General features: G+C 44.2%; 1 non-coding gene across 1 annotated transcript; it reads right to left on the bottom strand.

The window, feature by feature from the left end:
- Positions 1-12,773: 12,773 nt before the first annotated feature.
- Positions 12,774-12,878, bottom strand: LOC133799033 (small nucleolar RNA R71). Its single transcript, XR_009876242.1, has one exon. It is a non-coding gene; the product is annotated as a small nucleolar RNA R71 (small nucleolar RNA).
- Between the last annotated feature and the right edge of the window lie 5,678 nt (positions 12,879-18,556).

The following is an 18,556-nucleotide window of genomic DNA, read 5'->3' as shown; positions in this document are numbered from 1 at the left end:
TGTAAACCTTATTTTTGGGATCCCAGATGTTTGATACTTGATGTTTTCAATGAAACTAAGCATTTTCAAAGATTACAGCCTTAACTTCTGGTTTAGTCACACCTTTGGTTTTAGAAACCTCGTAGAGTCAGTTAATTGCACAATTTCTATTTTAAACTCACTTAGTAACGAATCTAAGGTAGTAGGGCGTTACATAACGACTCATAGTTCGACCAAGATTGGTCTCCCTATCACAGCGTTGTACGCAGAAGGATAATAAACTACTATAAAAGTAGTGAGTAATGTCCTATTAGAAGATGCAGTTCCTGCTGTGACTGGGAGTCTAATCGACCCTGTTGGGGCGAGCCCTTCTCTGAAAAAACCATAAATGGTTTGGTTGCATGGCTCCAGGTCTTTCACGGACAACTTCATCCTTTCCAGCGAAGACTTGTATAGGATGTTGACCAAACTTCCTATATCGACCAACACCCTTTTCACCATCATGTTTGCGATTTGTACGTCCACGACCAGTGGATCGGAGTGTGGGAATCGCACGTACTGGGCGTCGTTGTCAGAGAAGGTGATCAGTTCCTCCTCTATTCGAGCCTTTTTTGGTGCTCGATCTTCAACACTCATCATCTCGATGTCTTGGTCGTGGCACAAGGTTCGAGCATATCGTTCCCTCGCTTTCCCACCATCTCTTGCAAGATATAGGCCTCTGCAGATGGTGAGTAGGGTACCTGCCATAGGAGCTGCCTATAAAGGTGGCGAGCGTTGGCGTGCAGGTGCCGACTCGTTGCCACCTTGAGCCTCTCGTTGAGAACCTCCCGTGGCTCGTACATATCTTCTTAAATGTCCCTGCCTTATCAGGAACTCAATTTTGTCCTTCAGCTGGTTACATTCATTTGTGTCGTGCCCGTTGTCATTGTGAAAACGACAGAACTTTGTTGCATCTTTCTTGGAGATATCTTTCCTTATAGGTGCAGGTCGTTTGTAGGGCACACTTGAGCTGTTCGCCTGATACACTTTTGCTCAAGATTCGACGAGGGCGGTGTAGTTGGTGAATCTCAGCTCGTAAAGATTTCCCTTGGGGCGCTTATTCTTGGAGGTCGAGGGTTCGTTGTGCGCCCGCTTTCCACCATTCTTACCATTGCCATTCCCGTTGCCTTTGTCGTTGCCATTGGGCTTCGACCCGTTGGCAGCTTTGGCGGGTTCTTCCTTGGGCCCCTTGTCTTTTGCTGGCGATTTCCCTTCGTTGGCAATCGCGTTCTCAAGCTTGATGTACCGATCAGCTCGATCTAAGAACTTCTGGGTACTTTTAACCCCATGTTTTCTGAGGCTACTCCAGAGGGGTGAATGGCGCCTAACCCCAGCAGTTAGGGCCATCATCTTACCTTCATCGCCCACAGTCTTGGCTCTAATAGCAGCTTGCATGAAGCGTTGAACGTATTCCTTCAAGGGCTCCCCCTCTTTCTTACATATCTCAACCAGTTGGTTCACCTCAGTGGGGTGCACACGACCCGCATAGAACTTTCCATAAAACTCCTTCACGAACATTTCCCAGGATACTAAACTCCCAGGAGGGAACTTAAAGAACCACTCCTGGGCAGCATCAGAAAGTGTTGCTGGGAAGATCCTGCAGTGAGCATCTTCAGAGACTTTCTGAATATCCATTTGTATCTCAAACTAGTTGACATGAGATACTGGGTCTCCATACCCATCGAAATTTGGCAGTGTTGGCATCTTGAAATTACTGGGGGTTTCAGCCACAAAAATCCTCTGTACGAAGGGGGTGCCTCTCCTCCGATCGTACTCAATGTGGGATGTTCGCCCCCCGACCAGCTGCTGCACAGCCTAGTTCAGGGCATCGATTTGAGCCTGAACAGCTTCTGGGATTGTTGGGGCCTCTGGTGCCGGGGGAATGTACTCATCGTGCCTTTCTCGGTGGTTGTTAAGTACGTCCCTCAAATCATCATCTCTTCGCCGCTGCTCGCTGGCTCCGAGCTGACTGAAGACGTTATTCTGCCTGGGCTGCCCCATAGCGTTATGACCTACTGGTCGGTCTTCTCTAGGTGGGGGGCTCCTGCCTCCACCTCTCTCTTCATTCCTTCGACCAGCATTTCCTCTGCCAGAGTTGGCTTCATTGTAGCCGTGGCCATCTCTGAATCGTGGCTGGCTATGGTACGGTCGACTATTCCCTCTGTTGCCTCCTTGGGCTGGCATTTCCCGAGCGTTAGGGGGAGGCCTGCGCTGGTCGGTGGGTCCCCATGCATTGTTATGCCGTGTGGGGCCCCTGACCGCATAGCCTGTCTCTAAGTTCCTCATGTTGGCAGAAGGACGCTGCCCCCTGCTCGGTGGATGCGACTCTTCATCCCCTAGGCGTCTAGGGCTGTGGGGCAGTAGCCTGACCCTCTTCTGCCTCGGGCGCGGGAGATTGCCTCGACCAGCCTGAGATGGAGGCTACTGCTCAGGATCCCTAGGTGGCTGCTCCGGCCTTTGACGGCTTACTGGCTGGAGCGGAGGACTAGGATAGGGACCCCTTTGACGTGGCCCGTTTGGTGGTTGATCTAGCTGCGAGGCTGGCGCAGCCTGATTCCTAGCCAGCTGGATGGCTGCTTCAAGGGCGGCCATGGCATCTCTCTGTCGACGGTCCATCTCAGCCTGCCACTCACTCAGCTCCTGACACTGCTGTTCTATTTCCCTTTGTTGCGACGCCATTTTCTCTGCATCATTCTCTTGATTGGCCCTCAGATTGGCCAACTCATCCTGCAACACCCCCAGTGTTGCCTTCACGGTCTCAGAATCTAACTTCTCCTCATCAAACTCCAAATGAGGTTCGTCCTCAGCCACATTTGGGGGAGGAGGCTGGGATGATGCAGCGGCAGTAGCCTGTCCGGTCTTCTTGGAAGTTTTTGCCATTAGATTCTTTCACAAGCTCTCTGTAATGCCCCGAATTCTCTGATGTGGTTTAGTGGCGGTTTAGTAGGCCGGAAGGGCCATAACTGTTTAATTATGCCATTATATGAATATATGCATGTTTATGTGAATTATATTATAATATGATGTTATATGCATGCATGTGGGTCCACATTTGAATAATTATGATGTTTTGATAATTTGGCCCATTGAGGGTAAATTTGTGTATTTGGGTGTATAATGTGATTTGTGAATGAGATTCCATTATTATGGAGATATATTCGAGCTATTCAGCATAAGATGGTCTTATTTAGTGGATTAGCGGTTTTGTCATAACGGGGTCAATTATGGGGTAATAGAAATGTTTATTTGATGATAAATTGGGAGTTATTGAGATCAGGGTGAAATTTTGGAAGTTTTGACTATAATGTCCTCGGGGGTGTTTTTGGGACCCCAAGCACTAAGTTTTATTTGAGGTTACTTAAGCTTGAAGTAGCTTGTCAGATAGAATGTATGTAAGAAAACCTCTCGTTCTCCCTTTCGTTAGTTCGTTTTACCGTTTGAGCCTTTTCGAAGAAATCTCCAGTTCTAGGAGTCGGAATCAAGCGAGGATCGAGGCATAGCAATCCTAGGAAATATTAGAAGCTTCTTAACTGAATGATTTGATGAGAAACAACTAAATCGAAGGTAATTGAAGTTTAAGTTTTGAGTTTTTCGAGTTTCTAAGCTTTGAATTAGATTTTGTAAATTGTTGAGTTTTCGGTTCGTTTGAACCTTGGGTTTTGAGGGTTTTGGAGCATTGGGAAGCTTGGGAACTTTGATTTGACGATTGGGGAATGTTTAGGTATGATTTTGGAGGCTTTGAAGTGTTTAAAACGTGTTTTGGAATGGCCCAGAGTTGGGGGCCGCGGCCCTGTTCTTGGGGTGCCGCGGCCCTGACATGAAGAAGCAGGTGGGGCTCTTTGTGCCTGCTGGGTGTCGCGGTCCTTGATGAAGGGTACCGTGGCCCTTGCTTCAGGAAGTTCTAGGGGCCATGGCCCAAGGTGCTAGGGCTGCAGCCCTTTCCCAATTTTCACCCCGTTTGCATGTTTTGACCCCGTGACCATGGTTTTAGGCCTTAGGATCACTCCTACTATTCGGATTAGTGGGGATTGATGTCTTGGAGGCTAGATATTGGTTTGGGAACCTATGTCGATAATTTTATTGATGGTATCCTATAATGTGTTATGATTAGGTAACCGCTAAAGGACTAAAAGCTAAACCGTTCTCAAGGGTCGTTCTTTTGTTCATTCTAGCTCGAATCAGAGGTAAGAAAACTGCACCCCAAATGTGACATGCATGGTTGTTCATGAGGCATGTTGATTGTGTAAATGTGGACATGGATTGATTATTGAATGCTTAGCAAATCTTGCTCACTTGTGCATGGTACTGACTAATTAGTCAGATTTGGCAAAGGTGTCAGTATCAACTGTGAAGCTGGGACTTATTAGTCAGGTTCAGCAGTGGTACTGGGCACTGGTCACACAGTGCTGACTCATAAGTCAGGATGGCCTTAGCGTGTTCAACGCAAGCCAATAAAGATTAGATCTAATCGATAACTGCATTGGATGACTCAAAGAGCATTAATGCCGGACCGGCCTCAAGTTGGATGAATACTATAAGCTCTTGTGTGACTTACCCAACAGTCACTCATCTGTAAGTTAGAGACTTACCCATCAGTCTCTCATCTGTTTAAGGCTAGTGGCTTACCCAGCAGCCACTCTTTTGTTTAAATTAGTGATTTGCTTGTCAGTCACTCAGTATGGTTTTCTAGAACCTCAAGTGATATTCACTCATCTGTTTAAGAGCTGAGAGCTCTGTGTGATTATAATGACAATCATTTGATAATGTTTACATATAATGCTATGTTTTCTTGTTAGGATTTGGCTCATGGGTGCTATATGGTGCAGGTAAAGGGAAAGAAAAGCTCACCCAACCTTGAGTGGAGATCTTAAGTGGTGATGTGTACATATGCGGCTGCTTGACCACCACGGCCAAGGAGTTCTCAGAGGAACTAGGGGGTTTACCCTATTTTTACCGCTTAGATCAGTAGGTTTGTAATTTTGGAACAGTAATGAACCTTTTGAGTTGTAAATAACTTGTAAATGTTCTTGTGGGCCCATGAACAATTTTATGTATTAAATAAAACATATCCTTTCCTTTTTGCTGGTTTTCACCTTAGCCTGTTAATAACACTTAGAACACGTTTTTAACCAAAGGACTCGGGTAGTGGGTCAAATTTCTGGTTCACCGTAACAGTTCTGGGGTAACCAGGGCGTTACAACTTGGTATCAAAGCAATGCCAAGGTTAAGGTTCCTGTAGATTGGTTGTGCATGTACACACATCACCGAAGTCAAGCTCGACTCATGGTTTGGTAACTATTTATGTAGTTATATGTATAACTGCTTAAATGTGGTATATATGCTTTACCTGTATGCATGAGACACCATGTTGAACCTGTGCCCTGAAATGTTATATCCTCAGCAATTGTGTGCTAATTAGTACTGAAATTGCTGGAACATACTCATTAGTATTGTTGAATATGAATTATTATGTGATACATGTTGAGTGCTGAATGCTATAATCATGTATCTGCTTGTATAATTGAATGACCATGGAATATAATAATTGTCTGCTTGTTCTTGGACCGTGAGGCGGCAAGAGGTTTAGTTATTACTACCTGACTGGCCGTATTGGTCAATGTTTCAGAAAGGTATCAGATAAGAATGAACCTAGGGCAAATAGATACTTCAACTGGCCAAAGTGATCAGGGCCAGAATAACAATAGCAGCCAGGGTCAGGAAAATGACCAGTCCCAGATTCCACAGCCAGCTCTTGCAAACTGGCAGCAGTTGTTTAATGACTTGCAGGAAACAGTGTTGAAACAGGGAGAGGAGCTTCGTCTCCTAAGACAGCAGCAAGTGCCTGCAGTGGCTAGTGTATCAGAGGCACCTCCTGTGTCGGTGCCAGCAGCAGAGCAGCTGACTGAAGTAGGAAATAAATGGGAACCTCTTTATGAAAGGTTCGGAAAGCAACAACCTCCTATTTTTGAGGGCAGTGCAGATCCTGCCAAGGCAGAAGAATGGGTGAGCATGATTACCAATATCCTTGAATTTATGAGGGTAGCTGGTAATGAGAGGGTTGCCTGTGCCACCTATATGTTTCAAGAGGACCCCCGGATTTGGTGGGAAGTAATTACCCAGACCAAGAATGTTAATGCCCTGAGCTGGGAGGAGTTTCAAACCTTGTTTAATGAAAAGTATTACAATGATGCCATTAGGGCAGCTAAAGTTGAGGAATTCATTAGGCTACTCCAGGGAAGTTTATCAGTCACTGAGTATGCCTTAAAGTTTGACCGTTTGGCAAAGTTTGCCAAGGAACTGGTGCCCACTGATGGGACCAGGAGAGAGAGATTCCTGCAGGGGCTACAACCCAGGTTAGCCCGTGATGTACGTATCACCACTATGGCAGGGGTTACTACCTATGCACAAGTGGTTGAGAAGGCACTCACATCTAAGAGTACAGAGATCAAGATCTGGCGTGACAGTGCAGCCAGAAAGGATTTCAGGAGGACAATTCCTCCATTTGTGGGTTCAGGTAGGGGTGTTGGCCCTAGTGATCAGAAGAGGAAGGTTCCTGACACCTTCCCAGTTCCAAGTCCTGACAAGAGGCCCCGTGGTATTACAATGGGTCATCTAGGGGGAAGTGAAGCTTGGAAGACTCGTCTTGAATGCCCTAGATGCAAAAGGCGTCATTTGGGAGAGTGTAGGGCGAAGGCCTGCTATTTGTGTGGAGCGGTAGGCCATTTTAAGAAAGATTGCCCTCAGGTAAGAAAAGAAGAACCCAGAAAGGTGGACATCTCGGCCCCAGCTCGAGTGTTCACGTTGACACAAGAAGAAGCTGAGGCTTCTCCTTCAGTTGTTTCAGGTCAGCTCCTTAGTGCTGGAACCCCTTATAATGTCTTGATTGATTCTGGTGCTGCACATTCTTTTGTTGCTAGTAGTATTATTGATAGACTGTGTAGACTTTGTGATTTCTATGCTGTGGGGTTTGGTACTTTGTTACCCACTAGAGAGTTAGTGGTATCCAGGAGATGGGTCAGATCTTTGCCAGTGACAGTAGAGGGGAGAGAGTTATCAGTGGATTTGATAGAGTTGGTTATGATTGACTTTGATATGATATTTGGTATGGATTGGTTGGCAAAGTATGGGGCAACCATTGATTACAGAAGGAAGATGGTCACCTTTGAACCTGAAGGTGAGGATCCTTTTGTGTTTGTTGGTGCTGTGCATGGACCTCGCATTCCTATGATTTATGTGTTGAGGGCCAGGGATCTGTTGCAAAGAGGTTGCATTGGATTCTTAGCCAGTGTGGTTGATATCACTCAGGTCGTGCCAGTGAGACCAGAGGATACTAGACTTGTATGTGAATTCCTGGATGTGTTTCCAGAAGATTTGCCAGGGTTGCCACCACACAGAGAAATTGAGTTTGTTATAGAACTGACACCAGGGACAGAACCAGTGTCTAGAGCGCCTTACATAATGGCCCAGCTGAGTTAAAAGAATTAAAGGTACAGTTGCAAGAGCTGTTAGATTTGGGTTTTATCAGACCTAGCTTCTCACCTTGGGGTGCGCCAGTTCTGTTTGTAAAGAAGAAGGATGGTTCTCTGAGAATGTGTATTGATTACAGAGAACTGAATAAGCTAACAATTAAGAACAAGTATCCTTTGCCAAGGATAGATGACCTGTTTGATCAGTTGCAAGGTAAGAAGGTATTCTCTAAGATCGACCTTCGTTCTGGTTATCATCAGTTGAGGGTCAAGGAGGGAGATATACCGAAGACTGCTTTTCGTACCAGGTATGGGCATTATGAGTTCCTTGTTATGTCATTTGGATTGACTAATGCCCCTGCTATTTTTATGGATCTGATGAACAAAGTGTTCAAGGATTATCTGGACCAGTTTGTGATCGTCTTCATCGATGATATTCTGGTGTATTCTCAGTCAGAGTCAGAACATGAGTATCATCTGAGATTGGTTCTACAGAGACAGAGGGAACACAAACTGTTTGCAAATTTCAAGAAATGTGAGTTCTGGTTATCTCAGGTATCCTTTCTTGGACACATTGTCGGTAAGGAGGGGATTATGGTAGATCCATCAAAGATTGAAGCAGTCAGAGATTGGCCAAGGCCAAAGAATGCTTCTGAGGTTAGAAGTTTCCTTGGATTGGCAGGTTATTATAGGTGTTTCATGGAAAGGTTCTAAAAAATAGCTGGTGCATTGACTGAACTGACACACAAGAGTCAGAAATTTGTGTGGTCAGATAAGTGTGAGAACAACTTCCAGGAACTAAAGCAGAGATTGATTACAGCTCCAATTCTGAGCCTTCCAACATTTCAGGAGAAGTTTGTTATTTATTGCGATGCTTCTCATCAGGGTTTGGGTTGTGTTTTGATGCAATCAGAGAAGGTAATAGCTTATGCTTCTCGTCAGTTGAAGGAGTATGAAAAGAGATATCCTACTCATGATTTAGAATTGGCGGCTGTGGTTTTTGCCTTGAAGATATGGAGGCATTATCTCTATGGGGAGAAGTGTGAGATCTATACAGACCACAAGAACCTGAAATACTTCTTCACCCAGAAAGATTTAAATATGAGACAAAGGCGTTGGCTGGAGTTAGTAAAAGATTATGACTGTGAGATTTTGTATCATCCAGGAAAAGCCAATGTGGTAGCTGATGCTTTGAGCCAGAAAGGTCCGGGACAGATTCATGGTATGAGGCTGATAGCCAGAGAGTTAGCAGATGATATGACCAGAGCTGGTATAGAGTTGCTGGTGGGCCAATTGGCTAATATTACGCTACAGTCTACACTGTTGGAGAGAATCAAAGAGGGTCAACTGAGGGATCCACAGTTGATCAAGATCAGAGAGGATGTTTTGGCTGGAGAGTCCAGAGATTATTGAGTGTCTGAGCTAGGCTTGTTGAGATACAAGGGGCAGATATGTGTTCTGCTAGACACTGTCTTGAGGCGAGAGATTCTGGATGAATCTCATACTACACCTTACTCTTTGCATCCAGGCACCGCGAAGATGTATCAGAATGTGAGATCGTTGTATTGGTGGCCAGGGATGAAGAGAGATGTAGTAGAGTATGTGGCTAAGTGCTTGACAAGTCAACAGGTCAAGGCTGAGCATCAGAGGCCGACAGGGTTATTGCAGCCTCTGGATATCCCAGAGTGGAAGTGGGAAGACATCACAAGGGATTTTGTGGTGGGCTTACCCAAGACTACCGGTCAGTATGATTCTATTTGGGTGATAGTGGATCGCTACACCAAGTCAGCTCACTTCCTGCCAGTGAGGACTACATATACAGCTGACCAGTATGCAGGTCTCTATGTGAGAGAGATCGTGTGCCACCATGGAGCACCTAAGTCGATTGTGTCAGATTGGGACCCTACTTTTACTTCCAAGTTCTGGGGAAGTTTGCAGAGAGCCATGGGGACACCGTTGAAGTTCAGTACAGCTTATCATCCTTAGACAGATGGGCAATCTGAGAGGACAATCCAAATTCAGGAAGACATGCTGAGAGCATGTGTTGGACTTTGGTGGATCTTGGAGTAAGCATCTGCCTTTGATAGAGTTCTCCTATAACAACAGTTATCAATCTACCATTGGAGTTGCACCTTATGAGATGTTGTATGGTAGAAAGTGCAGGTCTCCCATTCATTGGGATGAGATAGGTGAAAGGAGATACTTAGGTCCTGAGGCAGTTCAGAGGACCAGTGAGGCCATTGAGAAGATTAGAGCTCGGATGCTCGCTTCTGAAAGTAGACAGAAGAGCTATGCAGATCCCAAGCGCAGGAACGTGGAGTTCCAAGTGGGAGACTATGTCTTCCTTAGAGTCTCTCCATGGAAAGGGGTGAGAAGGTTTGGGAAGAAAGGCAAGCTGAGCCCTAGATTTGTAGGTCCATTTGAGATCCTGGAGAGGATTGGTCAGGTGGCTTACAGATTGGCTTTGCCTCTGGCGTTGTCTGCCGTGCATAATGTGTTTCATGTATCAGCTCTTCGAAGGTATGTATCTGATGTGAGCCATATTTTGAGTTATGAAGATCTGGAGCTTCAGCCAGATCTCTCCTTTGAGGAGCAGCTAGTTCAGATACTTGACAGAAAAGATAAGGTCCTCAGGAATAAGACGATACCTTTGGTTAAGGTATTGTGGAGGAACAGCAAGGTCGAGGAAGCGACCTGGGAGTTGGAGTCAGATATGCAGAGTCAGTATCCCGAGTTGTTCAGGTAAATTTTGAGGATGAAATTTCAGTAAGGAGAGGAAAGTTGTAATGCCCTAAATTCTTTGATGTGGTTTAGTGGCGGTTTAGTAGGCCGGGAGGGCCATAACTGTTTAATTATGCCATTAAATGAATATATGCATGTTTATGTGAATTATATTATAATATGATGTTATATGCATGCATGTGGGTCCACATTTGAATAATTATGATGTTTTGATAATTTGGCCCATTGAGGGTAAATTTGTGTATTTGGGTGCATAATGTGATTTGTGAATGAGATTCCATTATTATGGAGATATATTCGAGCTATTCGGCATGAGATGTTCCTATTTAGTGGATTAGCGGTTTTGTCATAACGGGGTCAATTATGGGGTAATAGAAATGTTTATTTGATGATAAATTGGGAGTTATTGAGATCAAGGTGAAATTATGGAAGTTTTGACTATAATGTCCTCGGGGGTGTTTTTGGGACCCCGAGCACTAGATTTTATTTGAGGTTACTTAAGCTGGAAGTAGCTTGTCAGATAGAACGTACGTAAGAAAACCTCTCGTTCTCCCTTTCGTCAGTTCGTTTTACCGTTTGAGCCTTTTTGAAGAAATCTCGAGTTCTCGGAGTCAGAATGGATCGAGGCATAGCGATCCTAGGAAAGATTAGAAGCTTCTTAACCGAAGGATTTGACGAGAAACAACTCAATCAAAGGTAATTGAAGTTTAAGTTTTGAGTATTTCGAGTTTCTAAGCTTTGAATTAGATTTTGTAAATTGTTGAGTTTTCGGTTCGTTCGAACCTTGGGTTTTGAGGGTTTTGGAGCATTGGGAAGCTTGGGAACTTTGATTTGATGATTAGGGAATGTTTAGGTATGATTTTGGAGGCTTTGAAGTGTTAAAAATGTGTTTTGGAATGGCCCAGAGTTGGGGGCCGTGGCCCTGTTCTTGGGGTGTCGCGGCCTTGACATGAAGAAGTAGGTGGGGCTCTTTGTGCCTGCTGGGCGCCACGGCCCTTGATGAAGGGCACTGTGGCCCTTGCTTCAGGAAGTTCTGGGGGCCGCGGCCCAAGGTGCTAGGGCCATAGCCCTTGCCCAGTTTTCACCCCGTTTGCATGTTTTGACCCCGGGAACATGGTTTTAGGCCTCAGGATCACTCCCACTATTCGGATTAGTGGGGATTGATGTCTTGGAGGCTAGATATTGGTTTGGGAACCTATGTCGATCATTTTATTGATGGTATCCTATAATGTGTTATGATTAGGTAACCGTTAAAGGACTAAAAGCTAAACCGTTCTCAAGGGTCGTTCTTTTGTTCATTCTAGCTCGAATCAGAGGTAAGAAAACTGCACCCCAAATGTGACATGCATGGTTGTTCATGAGGCATGTTGATTGTGTAAATGTGGACATGGATTGATTATTGAATGCTTAGCAAATCTTGCTCACTTGTGCATGGTACTGACTAATTAGTCAGATTTTGAAAAGATGTCAGTATCAACTGTGAAGCTGGGACTTATTAGTCAGGTTCAGCAGTGGTACTGGGCACTGGTCACACAGTGCTGACTCATAAGTCAGGATGGCCTTAGCGTGTTCAACGCAAGCCAATAAAGATTAGATCTAATCGATAACTGCATTGGATGACTCAAAGAGCATTAATGCCGGACCGGCCTCAAGTTGGATGAATACTATAAGCTTTTGTGTGACTTACCCAACAGTCACTCATCTGTAAGTTAGAGACTTACCCATCAGTCTCTCATCTGTTTAAGGCTAGTGGCTTACCCAGCAGCCACTCTTTTGTTTAAATTAGTGACTTTCTTGTCAGTCACTCAGTATGGTTTTCTAGAACCTCAAGGGATATTCACTCATCTGTTTAAGAGCTGAGAGCTCTGTGTGATTATAATGACAATCATTTGATAATGTTTACATATAATGCTATGTTTTCTTGTTGGGCTTTGGCTCATAGGTGCTATGTGGTGCAGGTAAAGGGAAAGAAAAGCTCACCCAACCTTGAGTGGAGAGCTTAGGTGGTGATGTGTACATATGCGGCCGCTTGACCACCACTGCCAAGGAGTTCTCAGAGGAACTAGGGGGTTTACCCTATGTTTGCCGCTTAGATCGGCAGGTTTGTAATTTTGGAACAGTAATGACCCTTTTGAGTTGTAAATAACTTGTAAATGTTCTTGTGGGCCCTTTCCTTTTTGCTGATTTTCACCTTAGCCTGTTAATAACACTTAGAACACGTTTTTAACCAAAGGACTCGGGTAGCGGGTCAAATTTTTGGTTCACCGAACAGTTCTGGGGTAACCAGGGCGTACAAAAATGTGTCCAATTCAGGGGACTACCAAATGAAGATCTGAATCTTCACATCACCAACTTCTTAGAGCTGTGTGCAACATTCAAAATGAATGGGGTGGGTAATGATGTTGTCATATTAAGATTAATCCTGTTTTCATTAATAGACAGAGCTAAGAGTTGGCTGAACTCATTACAAGCCAACTCTATCGCCATTTGGGAAGACTTGGCTCAAAAATTCCTTGCTAAATATTTTCCCCATGCGAACTCAGCCCGATATAGAGGAGAGATTAATAACTTTCATCATTTGGGTGGGGAGTCTTTATATGATGCATGGGAATGATTTAAAGAGTTGCTAAGGAAGTACCCGCATCATGGTATAGAGAAGTGGCTGCTGGTGCACACGTTTTACAATGGTTTGGGGGGAAATACAAGGACCATTATTGATGCAGCATCGGGTGGAGCGTTTATGAGAAAAAGTGCTAACGAAGCTTATGAAATACTGGAAGAGATGGCCATGAATAATTACAATCGGCCCACTGAGCGTGAAAATAAGAAGGTGGCATGAGTCTTAGAGGTTGATCCTATTGCTTTATTGACTGCTCAAACATCATCTCTAACCAAGCAATTGCAGCAAAATAATCTTGCCGCCTAAGCAATGCAAGTACAAAATGTTATTAGTTGTGAGATTTGTGGGGGTCCTCATTCTTATGAACAGTGCCCAAGCATTGCTAGTTGCTCAACATATGTGAATAGTTTGCCTTTGGAATAGGCACAAGCTATTGGTAATTTTCCAAGACCTTCCAACAACCCTTACTCAAAATACATATTGTGACAGTCAGAATCCCGTGATTCGCAGGGGTAAAGACCTGGTAAAAATCTGTGCAATCTCACATCGCCTGGGGAAGGTCAAGTGTGATGATTCTAAGACTGTGTATGTAGCGTCCCAAAATTTGCTAATAAGGCTTAGGCCCTTGATTAGTGTGCCAGGAGGGGAATAATTGATTTAGTTATGATATTATATGAATTTGGTAATTATGTGATTGGACATGCATGATTGTGTGTATTAAATATGCATGTGGGTCCATTTCTGTGAATAGGGGCGTGTTTGTAATTTTGGCCTGTTGGGGGGCATAAATGTAAATATGCATGTGTTGTGAGTGGGACCCCAGTGTCATGGGGATATATTTGAGATGTGTGATCCGAGACAATTCTAGGGAGCAGATTAGCGGAATAGTCACAACAGAGTCAAATACCTGGCTCGGGAGGAGCCTAGGGGTATTTTGGGTATGTTATATGTGTTTGGGAATGACCGAGTAATGGGTAGTAGTTTAGTAATGGTTTGTACATGTCGGGATTAAATGGGAATTTATTAGGGACACTCGAGGAATTAGCGGGATGTGGCAAATGATGGGATTGCCCTTGGTGGCATTAAGACGTTAAGGATGGATTTGGGGGTATTTTGGTCTTTTGGCCAAGGGATAGACCTGGCCATAGAATGACTCAGCTATTCTGGATAGTTGTAGAACTTAAGGAAAACACTTAGAAGGAAAAAGAAAGACATAACTCTTCAGCTGTGTGTGTGTGTCTCTCTCTCTTGGCTCTTCCTTCCTCTCTTGGTGGCTTAGGTAGTTTTGGAGAAATGCTTGTGGTGAGGCTATGAATTGAAGATGTGGAAGCTTGGAGGCTGAGGAATCAAGCTAAGATCAGTTGAGGATGGGTTTAGGGTCTTCATTTGCAGAAGGGGTAAGTGAATTCTTGTACTTCTCTGTTGAATTATGAGTTTGATATTGATGTTCTTGAGTTTCAAACTCAAGGTTTGAATTTTGGGCTGTGATGGAGTTTTGATTTAGCTATTATTGTGGTGATGTTGTTTAAGGTACTTGGGAATACTTGAGAGACTTAGTTATGGCTATAGTTCATGTCTAGGGTGGAATTTTGGTGAATTGAGTTCAGGAAAAACGTAGAAAATGGTGGGATTTCTGGGTTTCAGGCTTCAGCCGCGGCCTTGTTCTTCAGGTGCTGCAGCCTGTGTGTTTGAAGTGGCTGGAAAGCCTCTGTCTGCTAGGCCCGCTGCGACTCAAGGCTAGGAATGCCACGACCCGTGTGTGCGTGAGGCCTGGGGAGGCCTCTGTTCTTGAGGCGTGCCGCGGCCCAAGGACGGGCATGCTACGGCTCGTGTTCCCCAGTAATGAGGCTTTTTCCTCTGACTTGAGCGCACCGCCGCCCTTAAGGGGCTAGGCTGTGACTTAAGTGTTAGATGTTGGCCATTTGAGGGTTTTAGGTTTAGGAACTCAAATGTTAAGGCTCGGGAAGGATTTTACCACCCGGATTGGTAGAATCCAAGGTCCCGGAGACTAGAATTGTAACCCAAAGTTATTTAATGGATTAGAACTTGATGGATGGCTATTGTTGATGCGTTGTGACTAGGTCTTACCGCTCAGGTTCAGGATTAGGATTGTGCTCGGGATCGCTTTGGATTGTCAGCTCGGAACACCAGGTAAGAGAACTGTTTGTACTCGTAGAGCTATGTGGTATGTTGTACTGTATGTATTGTTTTATGTTTGTTATGTCATACATGTGATTATGAACAATCGACAAGAGCCAGGAGCCGCAAGAGCCGGAATTGGCAAAAGCCGGGAGAGGCAAGGGCTGGGAGCGGCAAGAGCTGAAATCGGCATAAGCCGGGAGAGGCAACGGCTAGAAGAGGCAAGAGCCGGGAGCGGCAAGGGGCCGGGATCAATGTTAAGCACACGAAGTGCAAAGCCGAGAACGACAAGGGGCCAGAAACAATGTTGAGCATGTGGAGTGCAAGCCGTTAGGGCGAGAGCCTACTAGGATGCTGGAGTCATCCTCACAGTGCAGACTGCAAAACCAGGGCCTGGTAAAGCACCTGGGACGGCATGTCTGCTATGTGTTTAGCCTATTGGCTGCTTTGTTATATGTTGTTGTAATATTGAGTTGTTGTGTGAATATACTGTCGTATTATTATGTTGTCGTGTTATAGTGCTAATGTGTTATTGCACTGCTGTACTATTAGGTTGTTATGCCATTGTGGTTTTGTGTTGGTCTAGATGCTGTGTTGTTGAGAATGCTAGTAGGATTTGGTATCTATTTGTTGCTCTGATTGAATATGAGTTGTTAGATATATTTTTACATATTGTGCTTGAAGTTCTTTTGCTGGGCCTCGACTCATGGGTGCTTTGTGGTGCAGGTAAGAGCAAGGAAGCTGGATCTTTTAACCATGAGTTGGAGGGCATGGAGCGGTGTGTACATGTTTGGCCTACCTGGCCACCACGACTAGGGTTATTTTAAGGAACACGTGGTAAACGTTCGGTTTTGTCGCTTAGGTCGACTGTACTGTACTTCAGATTGTAAATGTATTTCAAAATAGTATTTTGGGATCCCAATGTAATATTTTTACGAATTTCAATAAAGGATCAACTTTTATTAATTAATATTTATTAAATGAATCTTTATTTTTATCCAAACACACTTTCTAATATTAAACCTCGATTAGCGAGCTAGTGGCACATTTATAAATCACTTGGTAACGGCTCTAAGGAAGTAGGGCGTTACAGTGGAGGTATGGGACCACACAGTTGAAGAGGGCTTAAATGGATTGATGGGTACTACCTATGCCAACAAGATGCATCTTCTTTTTGGTAGCTCATCACTTGAGAACTCCAAAGTTAAGCGTGCTTGACCTGGAGTAGTCTCATGATGGGTAACCTCCTGGGAAGTTTTCCCAGGAAGCGTGCGAGTGAGGACAAAGCACGCTAGAAAGACTCGTGTTGGTTTGCAAGGCCAGTCGTCATTCCAAAAAGCAGTCATAGTGATGTGGAGCGTTACACATATACTCCTACTTGGAAGAATCATCCCAACATGTCTTGGAAAGATAACCAAGGATTACAACCACAATATCCACCTCACCGACCGACCTATGGACTTCACCCTAGGCCATACTATGATCCAAACCCACACCCACACCCATCTCATCTACCACCACATCCTCCAATGAACCCACCAACATCTTAACCTGACCAGTTAAATCAATTCATGACAGAGACAAGGTCCTCAATCAGGAATTTGGAGACATAAATGGGTCAGTTGGCTAAGTTACTTTCTAGTAGACTACAAGGGAATTTTCCTAGTTCCATAGAGATAAACCCTAAAGAAAAGTTTCAAGCGGTCACTTTAAGGAGTAGGACCAGTTTTGAGGGGCCTTCAGTATCAGTTCTAGAGGAAGAGGTGAAGACTCAGGATCAACAGGCAGCTACACCAGAGCAGAAGAGGGTCACTGATGATCTTCAGAAAAAGGGTAATATAAAAGTTGAGATTGTGGATCCTACTCCTAAATTACCACATCCTCAGAGGTATAGGAAAGTGAATCTCGATAAGCAGTTCTCCAAGTTTCTTGAGGTGTTTAAGAAACTTCATATCAACATACCATTCATTGAGGCTTTGGAGCAAAAGCCCAACTATGTGAAGTTTATGAAGGATATATTATCAAAGAAAAGGAGAATGGAGGATTTTGAGACAGTGTCTTTGATAGAGGAGTGCAACGCCATCTTACAGAGGAAGCTCCCTCACAAATTAAGGGATTCAGGCAATTTTACTATCCCGTGCACCATCAGAAATTTTCAGTGTGAGAGAGATCTTTGTGATTTGGGCGCTAGTATCAATTTAATGCCACTGTTAGTTTATTGGAGATTTAGGTTAGGAGAAGGGCGCCCCACTATAGTGACACTATAGTTAGCGAACAAGTCTATCAAGCATCCTCGTGGGATTCTAGAGGACGTCTTAGTAAAGGTAGATAAATTTATCTTCCTAGCGGATTTCATTGTATTAGATATGGAGGAAGATAAGGACGTGCCTATTATATTGGGAAGACCGTTTTTAGCCACGGGGAATGCTTTGATTGATGTCCAGAAGGGTGAGTTAAGGATCAGAGTACAAGGTGATGAGGTAGTTTTTAATGTCTTTAGAGCCTTAAACTACCCTCATGCTAGTGACAATTGTTTCAGTGTCAGTGTATTGGATGAACAAGGTGAAGGGGTCAAGTCTATTGAGGACCCACTTGAGTTGAGTTTGGTTGTAAGTCAAGAGGAGTGTGATGGTACTGAAGACAACGAATATGTTAAGGGTTGAACTCAGCGGGGCAAGTTTATAAAAAGAAATATGAGGAATTGGGGCAAGTGCCTGAGAGACCGCTCCCATCTATTGAGAAGTCATCAGTCCTTGAGTTAAAGACATTGCCTGATCACCTTTGGTATGCATATTTGGGTGAGAACAACACACTACTAGGTATTATTTTTGCTTCATTGTCTACTATGGAAGAAGATAAGCTACTTAGGGTGTTGAGGGCTCACAAGCTAGCTATTGGGTGGACTTTGGCGGATATTAAGGGTATGAGCCCTTCAACGGTGATGCATTTGACAGTGCATGGGTTATTCCTATTCAGGTGCTCCCGAAGAAAGGTTGTATGATGGTGGTTAAGAACGATAATAATGAACTTATTCCAACTCGTACGGTGATGGGGTGGACAATTTGTATTGACTACCGTAAACTGAATAAGGCAACCAGGAAGGACCATTTCCCCTTGCTTTTTATTGATCAGATGTTGGACAGATTGGCAAGCCATCCTTATTACTGTTTCTTGGATGAGTACTCGGGGTACCATTAAATTCCCATTGCAGCGGAGGACCGAGAAAAGACCACCTTCACATGCCGCTATGGAACATATGCATTTCGAAGAATGTCATTTGGGTTGTGTAATGCTCCAACAATATTTCAGAAATGTATGTTGTCTATCTTCTCAGACATGGTGGAAAAAGGTATAGATATTTTCGTGGATGACTTTTTCAGTCTTTGGGTCATCTTTTGATGGATGTTTGGATAATTTGGAAATGGTTTTGAAAAGATGTGAGGAGTCAAACTTGGTATTAAATTAGGAGAAATGTCACTTTATGGTGACAAAAGGAATAGTCTTGGGCCACACAATTTCATGCCATCGTATTGAGGTAGACAAGGCCAAGATATCTACAGTAGAAAACTTA

This window comes from Humulus lupulus, chromosome 8, assembly GCF_963169125.1.
Source record: "Humulus lupulus chromosome 8, drHumLupu1.1, whole genome shotgun sequence".
Lineage (NCBI taxonomy): Eukaryota > Viridiplantae > Streptophyta > Magnoliopsida > Rosales > Cannabaceae > Humulus > Humulus lupulus.
The sequence above is the reverse complement of the archived record's forward strand: the minus strand, read 5'-3'. Positions and strand labels throughout refer to the sequence as shown.